Genomic DNA, 10,000 nt, shown 5'->3' on the forward strand with positions numbered 1-10,000 from the left:
ATTTTTGGGAGCAACACAAACTGAAAACGGACCTGTACAGTTTTTTTTTTTCTACGTAATGTAGAACTTTCGTTTACATTTTTACCAGTGGTACAAGAAATGTCGTTTACCCAGAAGTTTTGGTTTCGAATCTGTAATTACATAAATATTAAAAGAATGCCAATTAGTATTGTGGAATACAAATATATCCGTAGCAAAGCTCGGGTAAATCGGCTAGTATATATATATATATATATATATATATATATACACACACACACTCACACACACACCCAGACAACGTCAGGCAGCCAGGTTAGTTTAGTCATATATTATCATCTCAAGGATGGCCATGTGGCAAGTGCTTGAACGCTTCGGCTAATTTGTTGGTAAGAATGGCAAAGGATTCTACCAACAACACGCGTGGAGGTACTCCCCCCCCCCCACACCATCTGTGTGCCAAACTCTCTTCCTTGTCTTTCCTTTCATCGGTGTCTCTCACGACTAGCTAACCATTGTTAGAGGGATACTAGATTGTTTCATTATAACATACGCGGATTCCATGAACAAAGCTTCTTTCTTAGAACTGCACGCCTGTGGAACTCTATTCCGTCTGCCTGCTTCCCTCCAGACTACAACTTGGATGTCTTCAAGTCCAATGTTAACAAATTCCTAATGACCCGCCCCCTTAATTAAACACTTCATCAAATCTCCACACTAACGTAATGTACTTGCAATAACCCTTATCCCTGAGTGGCTTCCGGGCCTTGATAAGTGGTGATCACTGTGTAAAAAAAACAAAAAAAAAACAAAAAAAACAAACCCTTTTTGGGTTATTTAATACGTTATTTAATACCGGATCTAGTTATTTTGGAAAAAGTCATGCTTTAATGTTGTAGGGTACAAATTACCCCTTTTTGAGAACTATGAATACCATTGGTTTCAGAGACTAGATGGAGACATTCATACCATGTGTAACCGCATTCTATGAACACGTTGCTCTCATATCACTTTAGTGGCTCCTGTATTCTTTATGATAAATACATATTATATTTTATGCACTTTACACTACTTGTGGTTTCTTTTATTTGTGACCCTTAGCACGGGTCTACAACAATTTTATTACCGTTTTATCTGCTTAGATACACATGTCTCGATTACCTGATAATTTCATCAGACTTTACAGAAGACTTTTCTTGCCATATATATATATATATATTTTACTATAATAATTATTAACTACCTACAGACACTAGTGTTTCATCCTTTCGGGAATCTTCAGTGCAGGGTGTCACGATTAATACCAGTCGAACGATTCGAACCCCACATCACGAGACATCTGACTTGATTAGCGAAGACCTAATCCATTCGGCTACCATTAACCGCGTGAAATAACGTCGAATTTAAACATTTTAAACGTTCATTTACGTCAGCCAGAGAGTGATCTAATCGTTATACGATGATCTATGCATAAGAGCTAAATTGACCGACTTTAATTCAACTGAAAGTACTCAACGATAAGAAACGAATTTATATATATATATAGTCTACAACATTTAAGTTCTTTATACTTTTAAATATTTATTAACAAATATTTAGTTTGCTTTTTTTTTTTTAAATTTTTATTATAGGAAAATTGTTGTCTGTGCTTTTGACTTTGTAAAAAAAAGTATTTGGAGAAATAGAGAGAACTGACTTTACCAGATGCAGAAAAAGCAATGGGTCCAATGCGTGAACTAATATCGTGCGCACTGCGTACAACAAGTATAGACGTTAGTCGGAAGTGAACAGAACGCCGCAGAATGGATTGCTTTACGATCATTCCTTAGCTTGAAGCCAACTCATTATCACCTTCATTATAAAAAGAATTAATCTAATTAGTGTTATCTTAGGAAATTTTCTTCTTCCGATCATCTTTTGCGCTTTCGTGTTTTTGTCTTCTCCATTTTCTGCAGATTTTTCTTTCTTCTCTCATTACTACTTTAGATTGCAACTAATTCACCAAATGGAGAGTTGACCTGTATCTTGTATTCTTCTATTTTTTTTTTTTTTTTTTGGGTTCCTCAGAGTTTCTATGTTTTCATGTAATTCCTGGCAGATACAACATAATCAGTGCATATGTTAAGCTACAGTGACCTCTCATGTAGGCCAAGTATAGAAATGAACAACATATGAACCAATAATTGAGACAAACAAAGGGCAGATAACTCAACGAATCAGTACATGTATTAGGCCACAGTGACCTCTTAAATAGACAGAAATGAACACAACATGCAAACCAATAATAAAGAGAATACAGGGCAGGTAACTCAAAGAATTAGTGCATATGCTAGGTGATATGTCCCAGAAAGGGATATATTTGTTTAAAGTGGTTGAGTGGTCTTGGCTTCATCATCAAGTAACAGGGCTCTACATTGCGAGTGAAACGGTCGCATTTGCGAGTGATTTTTTTTTCAAAGTGGAGACTAGAAATAATGAAACGCTTATCTTTTGGCGATTGTTTTCTTTCACTGACAATCTTCCAAAGCTCATCACTGAGTGAAAAATATCTTTTCAACTTTTTTTTTTTTTTTAATAAAACGAACAAAGTTAAATTATTTAAACAATAAAAGTTTAATAGAACAATATACTCTTTTTTTTTTTTTTTTTAAAGGAAGGCTATTAAAAAAAAATATCTGAAGAAATTAGAATGTTTATACCTTCAACTATCAACATAAAATTTGTTGTATATTTAGAATTAAACTTATATAAAAATATACCGAAAAAATCTTTACGATGTATATACCCGTCACGGAACGAAGATGTCATATTCTAAAAATCATGTGGGTTTGGCTAGTAACTTTTTTATTTGGCTAGTAAACGAAAATATTTACTTGTCAAAGGTCAACTAAAGAAAAATTTGTCCATAGAGCCCTGCGTAATCCAATCTAGTAAGTCACCTTAATTGTTGTTCATAGTCATAGCTGGTAATATGTTTAAGTTTTAAACTTTTGAATGTCTCTCCCAGGAAGCTAAAACCGTCCCTATTTGTGACCCCATTCTGTGATTCATTTCTTCTCTTTTTTTTTTTTTTTTTTTTTACTTTGACGACACAGGTTTCCTTTCTTTTTTTTTTTGTTGTACTTCAATAACTGATAAGTCCACAGAACAGGGATACACGTGTTTGCAGAAGCTGAGTGGGCTTGGCTACTTTAACCGAGTTACACAATCCAGTGAGTCATAGTTGTAGTTGGTAATTTGCTTGAACTTTAGACTTTCAGAGTCTCTCCCCAGGCTGCTGTAAAGGTCCATATTTAGGGCTTACATTAGGCAATCATTTTTGTGAGGAGGAACCCGGATGTATTCATATCCATTGCATATGATAGGCTACACTGACCTCTTAAACAGGCCAAATATAGAAATGAACACAACATGCAAACCAATAATAAAGAGAATACAGGGCAGATAACTCAAATAATCATTGCATATGCTAGGCTACAGTGACCTCTTAAGTTGAAAAAAAAAACGTAATCTATTGGCAAAAAACAAAACAAAACAAAAAAGACTACAAAAAGTCATAAGAGACAGAAAATGCGTACATATATATATATATATGTACGAACGCGACACGCATATAAACTAATTAAAACTTAAAAATAAACTAAGATGAATGAACAAAATGTTAAACGAGTTTTTTCAATTTCGACCCATTTTTTGACCCCTTAAAAACAGTTTTAACCGGCTAAAGACCCATAAAAGAATGACCCGTAAAAAATCAAGTCATTTGAGTACCCTAGCGCCACTCTGCGACTTTTAGTTTCGGAGGAGATAGAGTTTGAAAATATACAGACAGACAGACAGCTGTTTATATATAAAATGAATGCTTGTCCACGACAACTAATAAAGAAAGCATTTTAACTTTTACTCGCATTATACAATGCACAATGTCACTGAGATATAAGCGGCTACTGAGAACTAGGAGCCAAATCTATAGGGACCACCCTAAGTGGGGAGTCGTGCACCAAGATGCCTTGTCTAGAGTGATTTCAATTAAAAGAGAAAAGAATCCCAATTCCCTATTTGAAGACCAACTACTTGTAGGCCTGATAATATGTCGGCTGTCCAGGTCTTAAACTATCCACAAGCATTTTTATACCATCCAGGTAGGGAGAAAAGAAGACATTTGAGGATCAGCTCTCTCTACGTGTAAAGAGCTGCATCCCTGAACCACTTTAGACGGCGTTGGAAAAGGATGGTTGGCAAGGATTGGAGATTCAGTCATTGCACGGGAGCTAGAGTTGGTACTCGATTTACTTGGTGTGACTGTGATTTACATTAACCAATCAGAAGAGCTGGTATCTCTTATCGCCATTTGTTCTAATGCAATCGCTTTTGTTGTTGCAGTCGAATAAAGAATTTGTTATTTGGAAGAATTACAAATATGATGCGCTAAAAATACGCCAATAAAGCTGTAGAAAACAAGATCATAAAAATGTTCCGCTAAATTGAGATGCAAGAAAAATCAATCTTGTTTGTGAAAAGATTTGGCTTCTTTGTACGGGTCGAGATGTAGCCAACTACTGATGTTGTTAATCAGAGAAAGTAATAAACCCTCCACTTGTTTCTCTTGCGATCCTACGTAGGTAGGTAGGGACTAATGTTAACTAGTATAAATTTCGGGAGTGATACATTTTCAGCGTTCATACAGATTTAAATGCCCAATTTCAAGGCTTTCTCCAGACAACAAAATTCAAGTTTTAAAAACAAAATTTTATATATAAAGAAACGAGGGGGGGGGGATGGCCAGTCGTAAATGCGTAAAAAAAAGAAAAAAAAAGAAAAAAAAAAAAAAAAAAACTTGGTTGCCATCTTATCGTGTTATTAAAAGAAAAAAAAAAATGCCACGTGGTGGGTACGCTTAAGAAAGTTAAGAATTTTAAAAAGATAGGAGAGAGAAAAGAGGGGGGGGAAATGCCGCTTGGTGGATACGAACTTGCAAAAGTTTAGTTCATAAGCGAACACTATCGATTGGACCAAGACGTCACGCATGTTATCACGTTACAAATTTAGCTTTTTAAAATGAATCAACCGTTTGCGCGTGCGTGATTAAAAAATAGTGTTGAAACTAACATTTTACCTGACTCCCCCTTCAAACAAAATGGCATTTCTACATAAAATAATCAACGATTTTTTTTTCTAATATTTCGATATTATTTCAAGACCTTCTCTAGACAAACTTCAAGTTTTAAAAACAAAATTTGATATATAAAGAATGATATAATAAACCAAAAAAAAAATAATAATACTATTTCGATTAATATTTAAATATTTTTACAGCATTTATTTTGATTCTGAATTTCACTTCAACTATATCCATTAAGTATATAGATAACATCGAGTAGTTCTCTGATAAACGGACGTAACTCTTGTATCAACAAAACCAGAAATAATATGATGCAATTTCAAAAGAACACTGTACACCCTTTAACCCTTATCCAGAGGAGTGGTGACTCCTATGCAAAAAAAAAAAAAAAAAAAAGTATTTATTTTGATTTTATTTTTAAAAAATATTTTAATATTTCGAATATTCTGACACAAATTTTTAGTGAACATAAAGAATACAGATTTTCAAACGATTTTCAAGACATTTTCCATCTTTTCAAGGTAATAATAGAAATAAAGCCTTTTCAAGCCTGTGAAAACTCAGATTAAACACATGCCAATACAGTGTGGCAGCAAACGGAAATTAACCCAGTGCACTTGGTGTGATTCATGTGGTGGTGCAAAGGTAAGCTTCCTAGACACAACAGGTGAGTAATAGTAATGTCGTGGGGACTCATCCATGTGCAAGAAGTGAACTCTTCCAAGCTGTATAAATAGACTGAGATGTACTGACTCTTGTGGGGGTGGTGTGTGTACTTTATAGTATACCATGTTCGTGTTAAGTGCTATGACTGTTCTCTGTATATTTGTACCTATTTACTATGCCTCCCTACGGGACAGAGTTAGACACCAGGGTCGTTTTTTAACGTGGAGAAAAGGTACAAAAATAAAAATTGTCTCAGTCGTGAAGGATTTCTCCTCCACCGAAAGAGAACAAGAAATAGAAGTGCAGCACCTGAAGAACAGATACTACACTTTGATCTTGTCCCGAAGGCCAAGTAAAAAAAAAAAAAAAAAAAAAAAAAAAAAAAAACACAGCATGGGCGTGTACCTAAATGCATACAAAGTGACGTCACCAGTAGTCAAAAAAAAAAAAAAAAAAAAAAAAAAAAAAAACTATCAAAAAAAAATAAAAAAGAGAATGGTCACGAGAGAGATGAACTAACATTTGAAATCTCGTAAGAGATGAAACAACGTTTGCGATCTCGTGAGAGGCATGGAGAATGTTATAGATTATGTGAGTGACGCCACGGCCGTCATAGTGAGGAAATAAATGTCACTGTATTAAAAAAAAAAAAAAAAGGAAAGAAAAGGACTATAAAAAAAAAATAAAAAGAGAATGGTCACGAGAGAGATGAACTAACATTTGAAATCTCGTAAGAGATGAAACAACGTTTGCGATCTCGTGAGAGGCATGGAGAATGTTATAGATTATGTGAGTGACGCCACGGCCGTCATAGTGAGGAAATAAATGTCACTGTATTAAAAAAAAAAAAAAAAAGGCAAGTTTGAGTTATTTCTTAGTTTTTGCCTTGACCTCCTTTGCGTCTGAAACACAACACGTGTGTTCAACTGGGGACAACGTTACATATTCTGCTTTGTTCTTAATACAAATACCTTTTTCTAACCCATATCCATATTTATGTCTTCTTTAGCGACCCTTCTGAGCCACAACAATAAGAAATGATCACATAGTCAACGACTGGAGCAGAGTTTAGATGCAGTTTATGCCAGGGAAGCAAAGAGATTAGACATTCCTAAAAATGCAAGGATCTAAATGAATATTAGTAAGATCTGTCCATCCACCAACCATTTCTTTAAAGCTAAATGAGAAAATTAAATAATTAATTTTAGCTTTTCTTTTATAACGAAGTTAAATTTTGGTCTCTCTCCTTGTGAACATACTTCTCTCTTTAATAAAACCTTTAAAGCAACAAGTCTCCATTGTGTTTCCATGCATGAGTTTTATTCACCTTTCAACAGCTAAAATACGGTTACAGTAGATATTCAAGTTTTATTGTACACACTTGAGTGAGTTGTAAAGTAGCGCGGGGGGGGGGAGTTATTTCGTTTAAGATGAGGGTGTTTAGTTAGTTTGGTTTTCAAAATCGTAAATTGCTATTTTCCCCCTTTTGCAATCGAATCTTACCAAAGAGACTTGAGGATGGTGTCCAGTAGGCATTCAAGTTGTCTCCTGTATGTATTCAAGTTTTATTGTGTGCACTTGAATGAGTTGTGAAGCGGCGGAGGGGATACATTGTTTACGGTGAGGGTGTTTAAGTTAGTTTGGCTTTCAGAATTGTAAGTTGTTAACTTTTTTTTTTTTGCAATCGGATTTTAAATACGCATTACTCATATGTAAAAACACCTGAATGCAATTTATATCACAACAAAAAAAAAAAGAGAAATGTTCTAAAATAGAAAAAGAAGGAAAGGTAAAGCAGTAAATATTTCCCCACCACTAAAAAAATAAATAAATAAATAAAAAATGGAAAAGAGAAAAGGGAAACAGAAAGAAAAGAAAACAGAAAGGAAAACGGAAAGCAAATGAGAAAACGAAAAGCAAAAAAGGACAGAAAGGAAAAAGGACAGAAAGGAAAAAGGACAGAAAGGAAAAAGGACAGAAAGGAAAAAGGACAGAAAGGAAAAAGGACAGAAAGGAAAAAGGACAGAAAGGAAAAAGGACAGAAAGGAAAAGGACAGAAAGGAAAAAGGACAGAAAGGAAAAAGGACAGAAAGGAAAAAGGACAGAAAGGAAAAAGGACAGAAAGGAAAAGGACAGAAAGGAAAAGGACAGAAAGGAAAAAGGACAGAAAGGAAAAAGGACCGAAAGGAAAAAGGACCGAAAGGAAAAAGGACAGAAAGGAAAAAGGACAGAAAGGAAAAAGGACAGAAAGGAAAAAGGACAGAAAGGAAAAAGGACAGAAAGGAAAAAGGACAGAAAGGAAAAAGGACAGAAAGGAAAAAGGACAGAAAGGAAAAGGACAGAAAGGAAAAGGAAAAATTTTAAAGAAAAAAAGAACAAAAATGAAAACAAAAAGAGTAAAACATTGAAAGAGACAAGTTAGCCTATAAGAAACGTGGAAGACATTTTCCAGTTTCTAGAAAAAAAAAAAGAAAAAAAATCACGAATAACACATCCAATCATATGAATCATGAAGCGGAAAGTGTTAAGGAAATCGTTTTGCCGATTCCAAGATAAGTGCTTATATCTATGATTATTACATATAATAAAAAAAAAAAAAAAACTGAATTTGGCAAGTTGTTCTTTTATTCTTATTTGTTGCCACCCCTACCCTTCCACCGCACCCGCTTCATAATCGAAAGTCAATAACAAAAATGGCTGAACAGAATTGAACGTCAATACAATTTGTCTTATTTGAATTCATCAAACTACTGTTCCTATCTTGACTGTCATTTTCACAACGTTTCGGTGAATGTAATCTCCGACCTTCTTCAGGTGTACCTTATCGAACTCGGGAATGTTTCAGTCAAACTCGGGAATCTGGACAAAATTTCAAACAGAACCCTTTATTTACTTCACAGAGGTAGCATGCTCTTGTTCCGTTAGCCAGGACTGGATAGAGGTCCCAAGTAATTTGCAATTGTATTTATGGTCGCCCACATTGAGAATTGAACCTTCAACCTTCAGGAGACTATCATTTTCACAATTGATTTTTTCCACATTCTCTAACCAGTGTGCCACGTGTCCTTGCGAAAATAAAGGGTTCCGTTCAAAATTCCGTCCAGATTCTCAGAGTTTGACAGAAACATTCTGGAGTCCGACAAGATACACCTGAAGTAGATCAGAGATTATATCAACCGAATCGTTGTGAAAATGACATTCAAGATGAGAACAGTAGTCCAAATAATACAAATAACCAATCCTCATCTAAAAAACATTTTTTCTTATTTTTTAACATATTTAACCAAATTTTAGTAAGTGTATGATTGTATAAACACTAGAAAATTAAGTATGTTTATATATTTGTATATACACGATTCACATATAAACTAATTATGAATTTTGTAAACTCATATCTCTAATTTTTTTTGTGAAAATTTTAAAAAGTTATTAGACATAAATTAATACCCAAATTTCAATTTCTATGGAGTATTTTAAACGGGCACAATCACAGGTTTAAAAATTCAAATATTTCAAAAAATAACAATGAACTTAAAGCAAACTAAAAAAAAAAAAAAATATTGATTTCAAATTTATTACAATTTTTTGCCAAAGAGTTCTCGTTTACAACAGCTTCCATATGCATGTTTGAAGTAAAGGATTTATCCTGCCTTGATAGAGTTCAAAATAGACTTTGTTTTCCCGCTTTCCAGCTAACTACAATATGGTTGTCTTCAAGTCTAACGTAAACAAGTTTTTGATGAGCCGTTCCATATAAGTTTACAAAATTTACCGAAATTCCATTACTAACGATTACTATACTGTCTAATTTCTACTGTACGCTCTTTAACCCTTATCCTCGAGTGGCTGGTTATGCCTATGTAAAAAAAAAAAAAAAAAAATTTTGATAAAGGGATTTTTCTCCCGAAATATATCCTACGAAACTTTCATCAGACGACACTAACGCCACTAAAAATACAAGATGATATAATAAGGAGTATTACATATATTATACTAGCGGGGGTGAGGGGTGGGGGCTTTAGTAGTCTCTTATGCCAAAATCGTAATGTGCCTTGTTTAAGCTGAAAAAAAAAATAGTATAGGGAAACATGTGTCCCTATATTTTCCAGATTTAATCTTCCTCTGAAGTCATCAGATCTAAGCCAATTTTTAAGACCCACATTACACATCTATCGTGTTATTTTCATATATAATCTTCATGCAACACATATCCTTAACCCTCACTGGCCAGGT

At 34.2% G+C, this 10,000-nt stretch overlaps 1 protein-coding gene across 3 annotated transcripts in view; it reads right to left on the bottom strand.

Moving 5' to 3' along the window:
• Positions 1-10,000, bottom strand: part of LOC145260644 (ligand of Numb protein X 2-like) — a 432,919-nt gene that overhangs the window by 85,121 nt on the left and 337,798 nt on the right. The window lies entirely within an intron of this gene.

This window comes from Euprymna scolopes, chromosome 36 (genome assembly GCF_053919585.1).
Source record: "Euprymna scolopes isolate OS-2025 chromosome 36, ASM5391958v1, whole genome shotgun sequence".
NCBI classification, from domain to species: domain Eukaryota; kingdom Metazoa; phylum Mollusca; class Cephalopoda; order Sepiida; family Sepiolidae; genus Euprymna; species Euprymna scolopes.